This window comes from Phodopus roborovskii, unplaced genomic scaffold (genome assembly GCF_943737965.1).
Source record: "Phodopus roborovskii unplaced genomic scaffold, PHOROB, whole genome shotgun sequence".
NCBI lineage: Eukaryota > Metazoa > Chordata > Mammalia > Rodentia > Cricetidae > Phodopus > Phodopus roborovskii.
In genome coordinates this window covers 118,000-132,861 of record NW_026125593.1, presented here as the reverse complement: position 1 = coordinate 132,861, position 14,862 = coordinate 118,000, and positions in this window count along the sequence as shown.

Below are 14,862 nucleotides of genomic sequence, written 5' to 3'. Positions count from 1 at the left end.
GAAAGAACTCTTGAGGCAGGAGGTGATGCAGAGGCCATGGAGGAGTGATGCTTACTGATTTACCCCTGATTTCTTGTTCATTCTGTTTCCTTACTGAAGCTAGTACCACCAGCCCAGGAGTGGCATCAGCCACAATGGGCTGGGCCCTCAGTTATCAATAAGGAAATGTTCTGCATATTTGCCTTCAACTGACCTTATGGAGGCTTTTCATTGATTGAACCCTCACTTTTACCTGCTCTTAAGTAACTTTAACTCATGTCAAGGTGACTGAAAACTAGCAATTACACCCACAGAACCATCTCGCTGCCATGATGTCATATCAACAGAAACAAGCGTGGAATGGTCTACTTTGACTCAGGGTCAGTATTCTGGCATATCACATCAGAGTGGGCATGGTGGAGTGCCTTAGTTCATGGCAGTGGAAGTCTGTGGCTGTGGCAGATCATTTCATGGCTGACCAGGAAAAACCGACTGGCAAGTCCTATATGTGGGCTGTAAACTTAAATGCCACTCCAAAGTATTCAGTCTTCCAAGAAGGCTGGACTTATTGCTGGTACCATAGCTTCCCAAATAGTACCACCAGGTAGGGAACCATTTCCCAAAGGCCGAGCCTGTTTTGCAGATTGAAGATTCAATTCATGGGATCCATTAAGTGAATGAGATCATTTGTCTAATCACTTCTGGTGACAGTGGGAATTACTTTCTTTTCTACTGGAGTTTCCTATTATGAGCTCTTTCTTCCCCCAGTCTGGTCCTACAGCTGAGCCAGCCCCAAATAAGACCCAAAGACTATGTATTAGATATAAAGCTGTTGGTCTGTTACTGGCCTTTCTTATTTGCTAGATTTGTTTTAAATATTAACCCATTTCTATGAATCTAAGTATTTCCATGTGGTCTTATCCTACTGGGGAGAGGATCTGGATTTCTACCCTGTTTGATCCTGCATGTTGAAACTCCTCCTCCCTCTGCATGAAACCTACTTGTCTCCTAGTCCTGCCTTTGTTGCTTTCCTATTGGCCAGTAGTGTTTTATTCATTAAGCAATAAGGGGAACATATTTACAGAATGAAATCCATCATCAATTTCCTGTCACCACTTCCAAAATTACTTGTTAGAAAGGAATCATGTCCAAGTATGCAATTAGAGCTAAAGGGGTCTTGAGGGTTGTAATCTACTAAGTTTTATTACTCTTTTATTTCATTCATTGTACAAAAGGTGTATACACACATGCATACATGTTCCACAGTCTGTGCAGTGACAGGATTTTAAGGGATCACTTCCATGTCCTGTTCTGGTACTTTTTAATGGATGCATGTATGTGAGAGAGGCAGGTCATTTTTTCTTTCCCACAAGACAGAGAATACCATGACTCACCTGATATCCTATCTATCTCAGGACAGTAACAAGCAAGCTCTTGTTCCAGGAAACTATAAAATCCAAGATGTTTACAGCAGAGCGGAGAGTCCTTCCATCAGGCAGATATTACAGCTATATTCAGGGTCATATTCTGGAAAGCAAATGCCCATGGACATGATCATAAGAAACCTGCCATGTCCCAAGGTACATCTGTAGCCTGATTCGCTGGAAGTCTGGACGTGAAGGGGAGCAAGGTAGTAGGTGAAGATCAAAGTTGGTGGTGGAGTAGATTGAGGTTCAGACTAACTTCATCCACTGCTTTCTCTTCCTCTCCTAATGATAATAAGTCTACTGACTAGGACAGAGCCTCTGGCAACTTGATTTGCTCTGGTGGATGTCACTAGGGACAAGTAGCTTGCTTCCTTCCATGGTCCCCTAGACTGCACCCTCCAAGGATTTTTTAAAAGCTTGCAGGAAGACAGTATGTGAGGGGACACAGTGTGAGGGGGTCAGCCTTGTTCATCTCTCCCCTAAAACGGCCTCTTTGCTTTGCCTGGCTTAGGTAGGCCTGCTGAGCTCTGTGTATCCTTAGCTGAGTTCTGTCCTTCCCTTGCACTGTAGTTTTTAAAGTGTCTCCCCTCCCCTTTGAAGAGATGCACTCTCTTCTGGAGCCTTAGAGCATATAAGAATTCTCACTGATCTTTAAGTGTGGTCCCTGTTAATACTGAATCCCCAGCAGAGAGCCAGCCAGCCCCAAGTTTTCTTCGAGGCGAACATAAATTTACTCTGATGGGCAGAGAGGATCTTCCTTCTATTTAGTAAGGTGATAAATCAGTAAGATGGATTATAATTATGCCTGCTGTCCATATTCCTGGGTGTTTATCCATAATGTTAATTTTCAGTGCATGATTTCTGTACTAGGCACAATTGCAATGGAAAAATCTGTGTAATGGATCACAGTGTGAGATCTAGGACAGACAAACACTCAAAGGGTGTTCACGAGATTTTCTTTTACTCACCTAGTTATCAGACAAAGAAGTGGACAATCCTTCCTGGTAGTTGGGTCTTGAAAACAGATGTTAAAAAGTTCCTCTACAGTGTCACATGAATGATCATTTATGTTCCCTAGTTTCCAGTGACAAGAAAATGACAATTCAGGGCTGGCTGCAGCCTCTGTTCCCTCTGCTCTAGATGAAAGCTGACACCTCTTTCCACTCAGTGTATTTTCTCTATCCCAAGCCTTGTATTTTGTCATCATTGAAAGAAAAATTTAAGTTGACAGTTAAGAATCAAATATAGAAAGTCAGAAATAGCAGAAACACTTCAATAGCCAAGGTGGCATCAGGGTTTTATCCTGAGTGCTGTCTAGCATGGTCCTTAGTGTGTGTGTGTGTGTGTGTGTTGGTCTCAGAGAGGCTTTAATAACTCATGTGCATGAGAAGTACTTATGGCCTGAAGCACATGTGGGATGTTTTGCCAGGTGGCCAGGAAGTATATGGGAGGGTTGATGGATTAGGTACAATGATCTGGAAATTGACTTTTCCTCTTAGGCCCATGACATAGAGGCTTGGTCCTTGGGGGGAGAGCACTACTGGGAGGCGATGGAACTTTTAGTATGTGGAAGCATGGAACAAGTTAAGATATAATGAGGAGGGTAAGACCATGGCCCCTTTCTGACTCTCCATGTTTTGTGGCTTATGCGATGAGCATTGCTTTCTGTTTCTGCCCTCAGTACACCTGCCATGAACCCAATGTGGTGGGACCTCCTGAACTGGATTGAGAACTTCAGAATAATGAGTTACAGTGTCTTTTGCTTTGGACTCTTTTTCCCTTGACTGGCAGGGCTCTGGCCATGTGCAGTCTTTGGGCTCTTCACTCCTGTTAAACCAGGTGCATTTTCCTTTTTCATATTTCTATGACTCAATAGATTAAAAACCCTCATGGCCCTTTTTTTGTCCTATAGCCTTCCTTTGGCTGTCATGCTGACCATTGCAAAATGTTGTCACTGATACCAACCATGTGCTTGAAGGACAATGGCATGCTATTCACACTCACTGACTTGTGCTATGCAGGGTCCAGCTTCTGGTCTGCCATTCCATCTTTGGCCTCACTGCAGCATCTGCATACATATTTTCATGCAGTCTTGCTTCTTGATCAACAGGAAGTGAAATGGCAACACTGAAGTGCTCTCTCACCAACTTGTCTCCATCATCCTGGCCTTCCAGAGGGTTGATGTAGGTGTAGTCCAGTGACATTGGATATGTGTTCAGGGCACCACTTGGTTGACAGTGGCTCAGGCAGTGAACCTGAAGGATCTCCTGCTGGCTGGCCACAATCAGCTTTTCCAACTTGATGCTGTGTGGCAGGTGCAGCTTTCCTTTACAGCCTCCTGTGGCAAGCCTTCTGGTTGGACTGTCTTTGGATTGCTAGCCCCTAAACGGAGATTTCTGATTAATTACAAAAGCTTGACTTTTACTTTAGGATTGTACAATAGCTCTTATTACTTAAATTAACCTGTTTCTATTAATCTACATTCTGCCACATGGCTGTTATACTTTCCTCATTTTGTATGTAAAGCTTTCTCTGTGTCTCCTTGGTGGGAATCCAGCATGGGAGTGACACAGACCCCTGAGCATGGGTCTCAGCTAGAAGGACTGAGCAGTCTAAGTGACCTCAGACAGTGGAACCAGGTTGTGTTCCTAGTGCACAAAATGACTTGCAGACAAATCCCCCTTCGAGGTATACTCTGTTAACCTAGAGAAAGGAGAAAACTCATAGTCCCTAGTTCAAATGACTTTTCAGATTTACATGACCCCACCTGGATGACATAGCCTTTCATGTTGAGTGGGGGAGTATGGGAGGGGAGAGTGGTCAGGGTGAATGTGAGGGGGGAGACAAGGTAAAAGTGAGTGACGGAGGTTGTAAGGGAGAGGGAACTGCGATTGACATGTAAAATAAAATAATTAAAAATAATTAAAAAGTAGTGAGTGGGTATTGAATGAGTGCTAAATGTGGCAGGAGTTGGTAGAGGAGAATTTATATGATCAAATTAAAATGTATGATATTATCAAAGAGTTAATGAAAGTATTTTAAAATTAAAAAAGTAAAAGAATGGGCAATTTAGGCAGACTTGTCTATTTGATGACTTTAGTGGAAATACTTTTTTTCCCTACTTAGCATAAGATTGACTATGTTCCTATTATTTCTAGGTTCTTCAGTGTTTTTTTTTTTTTTTTTTTTATCATGAATGGATTTTCAACTTTCTTAAAGAAGGTTTTTGAATCTTTTGATATTGTCAGGTAATATCTATCCTTGAGTTTAATTTTGTAATGTTTTACATATTTTTAATCCACCATGTTTATTTTGAATGAAGTCATTTTATAATGGTGAAGAACTTTTTGTATGTCATTAAATTTGGTTTGCCATTATACAAAGAGTTTTTGTTTCTATCCTCAGCACCAAGAATGGCCAATATTTGTTTTTTCATGACAGACTTTCTCTGTGTAGATTGGTTTTCATAGAACTCAATCTGTAGACAAGGTTTCCCTCAAATTTATAGCGATCCACATGTCTCTGCCTTGTATGTGCTGGGATTAAAGATGTGCCCTACCACATCCTGGCCAACTGTCCCTTTGCTTGAAATATCTTTTTTTCAACCCCTTACCCTAGGTAATGTGTATTCTTGATGTGGAGATGTGTGTCTTTTTTTTACACCAGAAGACTGGAACCTGTTCACTTCCATTCTATTAGTCCTTGCCCTTGCATTCGTCAATTTAGAGAAAAGTCTGGAGAGCTAATCTATAAACAATGGTTTTGATTTTCTTATTTTATATTGTTGCTGTTATTCCTTGTACTGTAATTAATGAGTGCATGTGTATGTGTGTGTGTTTGCCTGTGGTGTGTATGAGAAAGAGAGAGAGAGAGAGAGAGAGAGAGAGAATTTATGTGTGTATATATGTGTGTTTTTCCTTCTTGTGGTTTTGTTGAGTCCAGACTCTGAACCCCCAACACTACCATGAGACCAGGTGCAGTGCAAAAGCAAAGAGTCTACTTTTGAATTAAATTGGGATAACTGTCTGTCTGTCACATGGATAGAGTAGGAGTGACCCCCGTGCAGCAGTGGGGCAGTACATATATTGGAGTGGAGAACATGGAATGTCTGGTGGTCTCCTAGTTGCATAGCAACAGTCTCCAGACTGTTGCACATTTGGGCTTTGGATCCCTGTTCTTAGTTGACTGGTCAGCCTCACCTGCAGAAGGATGCTACTCTTCGATGTCCTCACTGGGCAGTTGCTATGCCCTGCATTCCACTATTATCAGCAAAGCACATCCAGAGCCTGCAGGCTATCTTCTGATTGGTTCATTGCTAGATGAAGGGTATCTACTGTTTGCGTCCCAGAGATTTTGAGAAATAGGGGGTAACTTCATGCATCTGAGTTAGCGGCCTACATCTTGCTGGTACTTTTCTGCAGCCAGTCATGGGAGTCAAGTAGGGGTATGCATGAGGGTCTGGAACCTTCACTTTTACCAATGTTAATTTATTTTTTTTCCTGTGTTTTCTTGGGTATAATTATCCTCCTTAGATTCTCTAATGTTTGATTTGTATATAGATGATGTTTTCATTTTACTTTATAATGAAATGTGCCTTTTACTCCATCCCTGGTGTTTTAATATTTTGTAGGGTCCAGTTTCTTTGACTCTTATGTCTTATTACCCTAACGAATTTTAAAATCCAGAGATTCTCATTTCCACTCTTGTATTCCCTCAGGGGTATTTTCTCTGTACTTCCTGTTCAGATTCCTGTATTTTTTTTTTATTTCCAGTGCACCCCTCAGCTTGTTATTTTTTATAAATGGATTCTGTTTACATTTTCAGGTCTTTAATATTTTCCCCTGATATCACCCACTGTTTATTTTTGGATGCTTATATTTATGCACATACTCCAGATTGTTTGTTTTGAGTTTAACTAAGCAATTTATATGTAGACCATTATCATCTTCATATATTAGTATTTACTGGAACACAAAATGAGACACTGTATCCAAATTATAAATAAATAGATAAATAGGCAGGAATGAAATACCCAGAAAAATAGAGGAATGATACATGAACAAGAGAATCAACTAGCAACTGATAACTCACCAAACAAATACCCTACAATTTTCAGAAGCAGAGGTTGTCACAACTTTCAATCCAGTCTAATGATGATTTTGTTCCAACATAAGCATACTTAGAGAACAACAGCCCTCACCTTCTTATTTCTTTTCATTTAAAGTATTACATGTGCATGCTATAGTGTCCAGCACTATTTCACATAGTCTTAGGACATGTAAGCATGTGCACTTTGTATGTGGCTGTTTTCTGCAGAAGCCATGAGAGGGCACCAGATTGTTTCAAATTGTACTTACAGAGATGGTTCTAGGACATTATGTGTGTAATATGTATTGAACCCTTATCATCAATATGAATAGCACATGCTTTTAGCTGCTGAGCCATCTCTGTAGCCAAGTTACTGGAAATCTCTTAATAAATGCTTTCCAAATACCTAGCATAGCCTTGTGTATCTGTCACTGTATCCTGTGGTTCTCAGAATAAAGTAAGGTGCTAGGTCACCAGTGAGACAGTGGTTACTAAAATATTTACTTTATAGGAAGGAGGTGCCCCCACTTTATCATGTTCAGAAAACAGTGTTTGAAGAGAGATCCCTATTAGAATTTTGTGATTATTATTTATAATTAAAAAGTATTCATAACAACATTTGACATGGATGTCTTGAGACAATGAAGTCTGTGCTGAAATAGTTGGTAAATTAATTTTTTCACATGGGTGAAGGGTGCATGCCTATAAGCTCAGCACTCAGATAGCTGGGCCAGGAAGAGAAAGAGATTGGGGCTATCTTAGCATACCCAATGAGTAAAGAAAATTAATGCTTTCAAATTTTCTGACTCCAACTATGTGTTGTTGGTGCATGCATTTATCCTAACAATCAGGAGGCAGAGGAAAGCATATCTTTGCGAGCTCAAGGCCAGCCTGATCTAAATACTTATTATGGTGAAAACTAAAAACAAACAAACAAAAAAATATGATTCCCAGTCGTCTCTGGACACCTCACAGATTGAGTACTCAGAATATATTTTTTTTTCAAAAATTTTAAAACTGTGTGTGTGTGTGTGTGGGTGTGTGTGGAGGTTGTGGCAGAAGCATGGTTAGACACTGTCCTATTAATGTGAGATCAAGGCTACCCTGATGCAACATATTTAGTTCAGAACATCAGGAAAGATAATAAAAGAGTAATAAAAGAAAGTCAGTAAATAAATGGATTCTTCATTCTCTATTTGACCTTATAAAATATCAATGCCAAATGTGTCAGAGGTCAATGTGCAACATACACTTAAAATGTAGGTTCCTGTTGTAGAATAGACTAGAATGTTTATGGACAGACCTGAATGGAGGAAAATATAATCCACTCCAGAAATCCTGGCAGTAGTTGACAAATGATCTCTCAAGAAAGTAAAGAGTTCATTACCAGCAAATGAAGGCGTTACCTGAGAGAATTTTGTAAAGAAATGGTTAAATTCTTTGTTATTGACACCTCAATTAGATGATTTAATATCTGGATTATTTGCAATCAGATAAAATATGTAAATCATGAGAAAGAAGTCAACAAACTTACTAAATGAAAAAGAAAAAGACAGTCCTCACATATTTACTGTCGATCAGTTGAGGAGGCATCAGGGAAATACGTGGTGAACCTGCAGTAGCTGCCAAACAAGGCCAATGAGAAATAAATAGGAAAGAGAGCTGAGGGAGTTTTCAGAAGGAAATGCTATTCTTATACTCTGCTGGGAGGTATGGGATGGTTTACAGCCTGGTTGGATATAAGTATGGGGATCCTCCAGAGCCAAAACCTATCCTAAAACATGGTTCATGTACACCTTGCCGAAGAACTCAATATATTTTTTAAACAGGTTCTTGCCCATCAATGTTGATGGCATCACTGTGTGCAGAACATTAGTGAACCAAGCATGGTGTCCAAAAGCATTGTCACAGATGAAGCTCAGTGATGTACTGAGAATTTGAAGTCTTTTGAGCCTTATATAAAATGTAGTTCTGTTGTTTGAAGTATGCAGATCCAAATGGGGCTCTATGAGGTGGCTCAGTAGATGAGGACACTTGTTCCTCTCACAGTTCCCAGGATGGATACAGAGTATCTCATGTAGGTTTTCAAACACAATGACTCAGTGAAATCTGGTCTGGTGCCCTCTTCTGTCTTCCTTGGGCACACCATACAGGAAATCATGGGGATGACACACACACATGAAATAAATTAAAACATGAAATGGATGATTTCAAACTGGATACACCTTGAGATAAACATAGGAATCAACTTAAAACCATTTCAAAAAGATACTCACCCATGGGTATGTTCACTTCACAATGAGTGCTTGCCTGTGTACACCTGAAATCCTGTATTTCATGCATTTGCAGGAATTCCTCTGACCCAGACTAGTAATGATTAAAGGGATGGGGTGCCAGGTTCAGAGTAGTAAGAATTGTGAAGCAAGCAGGAATGTGATCACTATATATTATAAACTCTGAGAAGCAAACATGTTCAATAACTAGTATAATGAAAATAAAAGACAAGGAGAATAATACTATCAACACTGCAGCTTTAGGCTAATTGCTATGATATTAAGAAGTGATATAGCCATAATATGGATCAATTTCCATATCCATATCCTTCTCCGTGTGAAGGGAAATGTGCAGTTAGAGATCTGCACTTGGCAGCGTTCTGTCGCTCTTGGGAGGCCCACCTCTTCATGGCCTTCCTCTCTGACCCCTGGCACCTGTGGTTGGCTGAGGAGGGAGTGGCCATGGAATATCACTTTCCTTTATGGAATTGGTTGGCAGCTGAAGTCTAGCCGAAGATATTGCATTTGAGGTTTGGGAGGTGATGGGTCATGGTTTCTGGCAGGAGAAACAAGCTCCCTTGGGAGTAAAGTATGAGATGATGCTTGTCAAGGCCTATTGCAAAAATTGATGTAGTTGGTTATTTTAGGTGGTGTGGCACTGGTGGCAGTCGGTAGAGCTGTCTTGTCAGAGGCCATTAAAGATGTGCTGGCAGGAGCTGGTTGGAATAGTTTGAATGTGATAGATTGTATTGACTGGGAATGTGGCCTCACAGGGTAAGCTGCAGTGCGAATGCTGGAAACCCAGGGGTGATGCTTTGGGGAAATAACTCTGGCTTGAGGTTTGTCCAGGTTTTGGAAAGCCAGAGATACTTACTTGACCTTCTCAGAAAGGGGCAGCTCATCCATGGATGGACATGGACACTCTCTGTGAGCACTGCTCACAGGTTTGACCATGCCTTTGGCCATCAAGTGTCTCATCCAGCAGTGATGTGATGGCAGGTCCTGTCTTGGAATCTTTGTTGCTGCTGAAGTTCATCAGAGCATGGGTGGAGTAGATGCCCATTTTCTTCTCACTCATTCTTAACATGGGTAAATGACCTGCACTGCCACCAGCATGCCAGTATGAGTTTGAAGCTTTTTAAAGCTGTCCTGGCTGGGCCCAGATGAATGTCACTTCCCAATTGGGGCATAACTTGTGTTAAATATATATATATATATATATATATATATATATATATATATATAAAATTTTCTTTCTTCTGATCTTGTCTAGTGGTGATAATGGGGTGATGAAGTCTCCAACTATGAGTGTGTGAGTTTATTTTTATGTGATCATTGAGTTTTATAGTGTTTCTTTTTCGAATGCAGGTACTTTTATTTGGGGCATAAATACATATTCACAATTGAGACTTTGTACTCATGGATTTTTCCTGTGATGAATATGAAATGAAGCAACTTTTTGAAGTGACCAAGACCATGTTTCCTTCTTGCTTTTCACTTTGCTACTCAACTCCCCTGCCAGAGTGTAGTGGGAAATGTTGATACATTTATGGAAAATAATTTCAGAATTCTCTGAATTAAGCAGGGTGTTGGTGGCACATTCCATTAATCCCAGCACTCCAGAGGAAAAGGCCGGCAGATCTTTGTGAGTTCAAGTCCAACCTGGTCTACAAATCAAGTTCCAGGATAGGCTTCAAAGAACTACAAAGAAACCCTGTCTAAAACATCAAAGAAACAAAAAAAATCTTAGACTGACTCTAAAACTGTAAGCAAGCACACAATCAAATCCTTCCTGGCAGAAGAGATGTTTTGGTCATGGTAGCTTTTACAACAGTAAAACAGTAATTTAGACACTCACCATGTATATCATCTGTGCATAGAAATGTTTTAATGTTGTTCTTTTGTGGTGATAGCTTGTTTACACAAATAAAGTCTGTTTGTGAGTAAGATATAGATGCAAATGCTGAGAGATCAGAGAGAAGGAGCAAGCCACACCTCATGTTATCTCCTAAGCATCTCAGGAGGAACAGAACAATTTCCTGTTTTCCCCTGTTTATACTCTTTTTCTGCCTAGCTACATCATTTCCTGTCTTTCTGGGCAGTATTGTTAACTAGTGGCAAAGTCCATTCTCGGAACCACAGAAAGACTTTGTTTGTGTAAGAAAGATATCACCACATCAGTTAAAATGAGAAAATCTTGTGTCAATGATTAATGACTGTATTAATGACCACTTGTAACAAACTTGTGACACTGTTCCTGAATTAAGTGTCTCAATAACAGAAACTGTCAAATCTAGGTTGTATGTTTTCAGCTGCCCAGATTGCATTTAAGGATGCAATTGCATTGCCATTTAAGGATGCTGTAATCTTCCTGCAAGTGTTCCCTCTGTCTCTTTAACACATGTCTTCTGGGATACCCATTGGCTTTCAACACCTTAATGACATCATCCTCCCTCAGCCAATCAGCACTATATAGTGTTTTGAGGTTACTTTGGAAATAACTGAACTAACGTTCCTCACTGCTGAGCATCTTTGATTGTGCCCAGGTGTGCACTTTTTACTGGAAAACCCAACATCCAGAGTACTCATCCCTTTATCAAGATCCTACACCTTTTATAAACCAACAACCTGTTCTTTCATCCCTTAATCCATATCTACTCCTTTTCTGTGTTGTTCCTGACTTGAAGATGTCAGGCAGGAAAAAAAATTAATGGTTTCATTTTTTAATGGACAGCTCCATAAACTGGGAAGCATCAAACAATGTGGGATTAAGGGGAAAGTGGTGAACATCAGGATGATGGCGTAAATGTAGTTTTGGATATGACATTTCCTTGGGGTGTATTGGACAGAGAATTTCTCCATCTTGTCACTAAATGTGTCTTTACTTTCCTTGGTGAGATAGCAGACTGGAAGGGCTCTCTGAGGTATTGTGTCTTAAGAGTATGAAAGAAGGAAACCAGACTATTCCTGGGACTGTTTCAGGTGAAGCAGAGAGAGAGAGAGAGAGAGCTGGGTATGTAGACGGGTCAAGTAAGGGCCATGATTCTTCCCTGCACTAAGTTTGTCTCATGAGAATTACCAAGTTAGTACTGTAAGAGAGTGGTGTTGGGATATCAGTGGAAATATCTGCAATATCTTACACACCTCCATGAGCAGGGTTGCCTGGCCACCCAGGCTGGATAGGCAGCTATGTCTTACTCATGGACTAGAAGGCAACTTTCTTGGACCTTGGCTATTACAGTTAGGCCTATTACTTGATAGGAGAGATGGATCAGCGTTTCATGTCTAGAGCTCAGAAGCAATAGTGTTTCCTGTTGTGACTCTCAAAACACACCCTTGAAAATTAGTGTCAGTTCCAGGACTGTTTTTTGGTGTGTTCCCTGAGCTCTTGGGAGCTGAGGTACCTGAGCCACCACTAGCAAAGCTCTGTCCAGTTTTAAAGGAACCTTTCTTCATGTTAAAATTCTTTTTAATTTCTCAAATTGAAAGACCCCCACTATGCATATTGCCTGTTTGAACTGCTCTTGCCAATTTGCCAAGGTCAAGTTATGGGAAAAGTATTGGAGGGAACCAGTTGCTGCTCTCATCCAACGCCAACCAGATATCTCTGGTCTGCAGCTTGCACCAAAGCAAGGTCAGCAGGATGATATCTGGGAACAGAAGGTTCTGGGAGCATTCTATGGAGACCACCAGAGTGCTGAGATAGTCATAACTGAATTCTTTGTATTTTTTTGTGCCCAACCCGAATAAGCAACTCTGTCCTTGGATAACCCAAATTGCCTTAATTGAATGGACCAATGAAATCCCTGTAACCATGCTTCTGCTTCTGTAAGCCTGCTTCTTGCCACCCCAACCCTATATAAACTGCCTGAGTTTTAACCTCAGCACACTAAGTCCCCTGAAATACTGAAGCATCCACAGGTACCTGTGTAAGCAATAAACAGCCTCTTGTGCTTGCATCCAGTGGTCTGGTCTCGCCTAATGGGGGCAAGGGCCTTACACTGATGGGCTCTGAACTCTTGGGGTCTTTCAAAATGATAATATTTTTATTGATGATGTTGGAATTGTTTTTTGCAAACCATCAAACCACATTAGTTTACATCTCCTTCCATATTTTCCCTCCAAACTTTTTGACCATCCCAAAGAAAAATTGAAAAAGACTACAGCAAGTCTTTCCTTGGTTACCCCAAATTGCCTTAATTGAATCGACCAATGAAATCCTTGGAACCATGCTTCTGCTTCTCTTAGCCTGCTTCTTGTCACCTGATCCCTATATAAACTGTCTGAGTTTTAACCTCAGCACAGGGCCAGTATATTCCCTGGAGCATGGTCAAAGTCTCACTGACCCACCTCTTAAAGATATCTGAGTTCTTCTCCACCGCCAACACTCACCCTTTCTGCTTGAGCCATTAAGTGTGTAGAGTAACACTTCAGCATCTTTATCACAATTTAAGGACTCTCTTCAGTGGCTTTTGGATTACACTGTTTCTTTTTAATGTGAGGGAAGGTAAAAGTCTCCTGTAATCATTTCTCATTCTTAATTATGAGTCTGTCATCATAGATACCAATGCAGAGGAAGCTTCCTAGGCCATAACAGCCAATGACACCACAGATCACTGACTTCCACATGGCTTCAGGAGGCAGTATAGATTAAAGAGACCAAGCTGGCATGGAGCTAAAGCACAGTCTATGGAGGCCTTTTGAGGCGGGTCAATTCAGATAAAGGACCACTCTCCATCTCCATTAGTGTGAGCTTCTGCAGCTCTGTTTCACTTCTACTTGGCCTGTTCATGGAGATCTGCTCTGTCATCGCCAGCATCAACTTCTTTTCAATCTGATGAGAATGCTTTTAAAAGGCATCTGCCCATAAGACCTGATATTTTAATTGTTCCAGAGTTCTTTTCTTCTCTCAATATCTTCTGCTCTCTCATCTCCCCTCTGTGCCTACCTGGGTCTCTAATCCTCCTGGAGATGCTCTGTGGTTGTGCAGATGCCAGCAGCCACTGCCATCTCAAATTGATGTTTACTGTAAATTCTTGAAATAATTTTGGATGTAATCCCTGTTTTTTCAGTTGCATTTGAAGTTAGGTCATATCTACAACCTCATCAGCTGTATAATAGGAATAAAAGCCTTCAACTCTAGGACCATAGTGGTCATTAAATTAGCAATGCATAAATGAACAAAAAATAACATCAGTTACTGGAGAAGAGGAGGTTTTGTTTTCATAAGTTCTTTTATTCTTGCTTATAGGCAAATTTTTAAAATCCTGTCTCAGACACCAACAGAGCTCACTGGGACTTTTCAGTCCTATGGCCCCAAATTGGGTAAGTCTCATTCCTTTTGAAAACAATGTTATTTGACCTGTAATCATATATAGAAATTCAAAGAAATGGAATCATTTTTTAAATTAGTTGTAATTTATCTTAAAATCTATCTTATTTTACATACTAATGCCAGGTGCCTCTCCCTCCCTTCTATCCATTCCCCTACCTCCCCCTTTAGTAGCATAGTAAGGAGATCCAAAACTGGGTAGTTCACTAAATTTATTGATCTGTATTGCTGCATGTAGTGTTTTATTTACTCTAATTTCTTTAGTAAGGGCTTTGTCACACACTTATTCTCTCTCTCTCTCTGTTTCATCTCTATCTCTCTATCTCTCTCTCTCCAACACACACACACACACACACACACACACACCCCCCACCCGTGTATGTGTGAATGTCAGACAGGAGACTGACAGAATTGTAGGACAGTAGGAGGTGGCTTCTGATGTTTCTCTATCTTGTCTTTTCTGTTTTAGAGCAAGAGCACCATGCAAAAATACCAAGACATATCTCTTCTGCCAAAATAGCGGTTCAGATTTTTAATTTCCATAGGAATGAATGTGGAAGTCAGCGACAGAGTACCCATGGAAATGTATATAAAAATGAGTCATGACCTCCTAGAGATGGGGGCAGATCTCCAAAAGAAAGAACTTAAAGAGGAAGCATTTGTGTTATACCACAATTTTTTAACGTGAGAGCCTGCACTTTTCTTCTCCTTTCCTGTGACTGATTCTTCACTAATCCTGTCTTCATCTTCATGTTTCTCCCCT